The following is a 4,082-nucleotide window of genomic DNA, read 5'->3' as shown; positions in this document are numbered from 1 at the left end:
TGTTTCTAATAGTTCTTAGTAGATTATAAACTTCACAAGACAGGAAACGTGTACACAGTAGACTCTATAAAAGTTTCTTGAATTAAATTTTGAATTTTGATTTAAACAAACCTGAAATGCTTATACCCGTAACATTTATCTTTTTAAAAAAAGTCGTATTTCTGCCGTATGAAATTAGAACAGAGAAGTACAATTTTTTAGATAAGAACAAGTTTAAGCTACAGTACTAGGTAGGTAAAAATAAAATGGGTTGGCATTGTTCAGGTCACTTTTGCTATTCATGGAAAAGGCTAATGAAATAATGAAAATTATTGAATAAACAATTCTTTGGGCTCTTTTACTTGACCTTCATTTTCCGTCAGTTGAAAATATGACCACTTGAAATTTTAATAGTCTTTTCCAGGTAATCTGTGGCCAGATTTGGTAACATGAATTAGCGTCCATTTTTAACATCCTTTTTTTAATATTTGGCATTGTAAGTAAACCATCCCTCTCACAGGGTGTTAAGAGCAAAAAATATTTATAATATAATGGTACATATAAATGTGGGGGAGAAACTAAGCCAGGGTCGCTGATTGGTAGGTAGCTTGGTGGGTCTACTGGCTACAGCATTCCAAGGGGACCCAAGTGAACATCTAGATCCTTAAGATTTGCAAAGTTTGGTAGGTAAAGCTGAGGAAAAAGAAAAACAGCAACAACAAAATGTCATTTCGAAGCTCTAAACAGTTTCTTTCTAGTAATTAATTGGTGGAGATGCCAATGCTCCTTTAAAGCAAACTCTCCCTTTGTTCTCAAATAGACCCTTTAAGTCGACATTTAAAAAGACCATCTCTGAAATGGAGATGGGAATTCAATTTCCTCAGTTAGGGGTGATAATGTTGAAGGTACCCTGTCCTAGAAGCAGAGCTGCACCTCTGTAGACCAGGATACTTTGGGAGAAAATGCATCCCTGGAAGAAGAGGGAGAGATGACATGGTTTCAATTCCTTGCCTGGTTCTCTGGACTTGCTTTAGGTCTTGTGTCTAGAGGAGTGGGTCAGAAGTACATTGCAACTTTTTTCAGAAAAGATTTTATAAGATTCTATGCTTAAGATGAGCTGCTTTGGGACCCACATAACAAAATGTGAGAGTTGGGGAAAGGACAGTTCTCTTGGCCTTTTCATTCACTTATTCATCCATTCATTCAAACAATAGTTATTGAAAGTCCGCCTTGCCCTACGCTCTGTGCTATGGGCTAGAGAGAGAGCAGTGAACCAGACATTCTCAGTGCCTCTCTTCACATCCCTTACATTCTGGTTTTGTATTACTCTATTGCTACATAACATATTGCCTGAAAACATAGTGGTGTCAAACAACAAACACTTATCATATCACAGTTTGTGTGGATCAGATATCTGGTTGTGGCTTAGCTGGATGCCAGTCTCAGGTCTCTCACCAGGCTGCAATCAGGCTGTCAGCCAGCGCTGCAGTCACCCCAAGGCTTGAATCGGGAAGGATCTGCTTCCAAGATCTCTCACATCGCTACCTGCAAGGCCTCAGGTCTTCCTTGGCTGTTGGCCAGAGACAATAGTCCCTTGCCACATACACCTCTCCATAGGGCGACTAAAATGATGGCAGCTGGGGTCCCCCAGAGTGAAGGCTCAGAAAGGAAAAGAGGCAGGAAGGAAGCCACGAATTTTTTGTAACCTAATCTCAAAAGTTACATCCATTACTTTGGTGAGATTCTTTTCATTGGAAGTCACTAGGTTGAGCCACATGCAATGGTCAGAGGTTACATCGGGCAAGAAATACTTGGGAGATGGGATCGCTGGACGCCATCTCAGAGACAGCCTAATCACAAGTAGAGTCAAACACTACTCTGGCTCCTCGAAAGTCACTAAGCATCGTGAACGCATCTTTTCCCATTTTATCCCCAAATTGTTTTTGCTGGTATAGTAGAGGAAATCTACTGGGGGGGGAGGTGTACAGGAGCCTACGGTCCATTTTTTGAAAAGAAAAATGTTCCTGCAGCCAAATAACTCCATTTAATTTTCTCAAATATTACTAAAGCACTCTTAGATACCAATGCAACCATCCACAAAAGATTTCAACATAATCTAAAGCATTTAAAACAGGAATTACTTAATTACTTAACCCTTAGTGACATCATTAATGGATATGTTTGCATGTAATATACAGTACTATATAATATCACATGTATTTATTGTCCTACTATGCTGCAACAACCATATACTTTAATGTAAGTAATAAAACAACATGTCAAATATTTATAATTCTTACAAATGACATTTAGAAGAATAAAATAAACCTAACAGTAAAGTTTTTTTTAATGTCGCCTGCGTGTGGGGGCATTATAGCAGGTTTAAGGTTTAGATAGAAAAATTGGGGTATTATTTCTGCGTGTTAATCTAGCAACTATTTGGATAGTAAAAGTGAGAACTACTTATACTTATTTTGTATTTACTACATTTCTAATATCTGTAATTAGTGTTAACTGACTTTCAGTTCACTCTCATAGTAGGAATAGACAAATGGATCGGTGGAACAAAACAAAGTTTAGAAATAGAAACTTTGAAGACATCCAGATGGCCAACAGGCACGTGAAAAGATGCTCAACATCGCTAATTATTAGAGAAATGCAAATCAAAACCACAATGAGGTTATCACCTCACACTGGTCAGAATCACCATTATCAAAAAGTCTGCAAATAATAAATGCTGGAGAGGATGTAGAGAAAAAGGAACCTCCTACACTGTTGGTGGGAATGTAATTTGGTGCAGCCTCTATGGAAAACAGTAGAAGGTTCCTTTAAAACTTAAAAATGGACTTACCATATGATCCAGCAATCCCACTCCTGGGCATATATTGGAAAAGACAAAAACTCTAATTCAAAAGATACATGCACCCCAATGTTCATAGCAGCACTACTGACAATAGCTAAGACATGGAAGCAACTTAAATATCTGTTGACAAATGAATGGATAAAGAAGATGTGGTGTGTGTGTGTGTGTTTGTGTGTGTGTACACACACACACACAAAAGGAATATTACTCAGCCACAAAAAGAATGAAAATGCCATTTGTAGTAACATGGATGGACCTAGAGATCATCATACTAAGTGAGTCAGAGAAAGACAAATATCATATGATATCACTTATATGTGGAATCTAAAAATAATACAAATGAACTTGTTTACAAAATAGAAATAGACTCACAGACACAGAAAACAAACTTTATAGTTACCAAAGGGAAAAGGGAGGGGATGAATAAATTTGGAATTTGGGATTAACAGATACACAGTATTATATATAAAATAGATAAACAGCTCTTTCAGCCATCTTGGAGCCTGTGGAGTCTTGCTGGGAACAGGTCTTCTAAAACGATAAATATGTCTGGAAGGCTGTGGTCCAAGGCCATTTTTGCTGGCCATAAGTGGGGTCTCTGGAACCAGAGGGAGCACATAGCTCTCCTTAAAACTGAAGGTGTTTATGCTTGAGATGAAACTCAATTCTATCTAGGCAAGAGATGTGCTTATTTGTACAAAGCAAAGATCAACACACCAGCTCCTGGTGGAAAACCAAACAAAACCAGAGTAATCTGTGGAAAGGTAACTCGACCTCATGGAAACAGTAGCATGGTTTGTGCCAAATTCCAAAGCAACCTTCCTGCTAAGGCCACTGGACACAGAATCCGTGTGATGCTGTACCCCTCAAGGATTTAAACTTACTGAAAAGTAAATAAATTTTGAGAAGTGTGGATTTGTTCTCTGGTTAAAAAAAATAATAAGGCCCTATTGTATAGCACAGGGAACTATATTCAATATCTTGTAGTAACCTATAATGGAAAAGAATCTGAAAAAGAATGTTATCTGTATATGTATATATATACATAACTGAATCACTTTGCTGTACACCTGAAACATTGTAAATCAACTCTACCTCAATTTTAAAAATCTTTTAAAAAAAGAAAAAGAAATAGAGACTTTGGGACTTTGATATATGAGAAAGGTGGTAATTCATTTCAGTAAGAAAGGGGCAATTAATTTAATAAAAAGCCTGGCACAGTTGGCTACCAATCAGAATA

General features: G+C 37.4%; 1 pseudogene; it reads left to right on the top strand.

Moving 5' to 3' along the window:
* The first annotated feature begins 3,364 nt into the window (after positions 1–3,364).
* LOC116150863 (large ribosomal subunit protein eL33-like) lies at positions 3,365–3,720 on the top strand (annotated as a pseudogene).
* The last annotated feature ends 362 nt before the right edge of the window (positions 3,721–4,082 follow it).

The sequence above is a fragment of the Camelus dromedarius genome, chromosome X (assembly GCF_036321535.1).
Source record: "Camelus dromedarius isolate mCamDro1 chromosome X, mCamDro1.pat, whole genome shotgun sequence".
NCBI classification, from domain to species: domain Eukaryota; kingdom Metazoa; phylum Chordata; class Mammalia; order Artiodactyla; family Camelidae; genus Camelus; species Camelus dromedarius.
The sequence above is the reverse complement of the archived record's forward strand: the minus strand, read 5'-3'. Positions and strand labels throughout refer to the sequence as shown.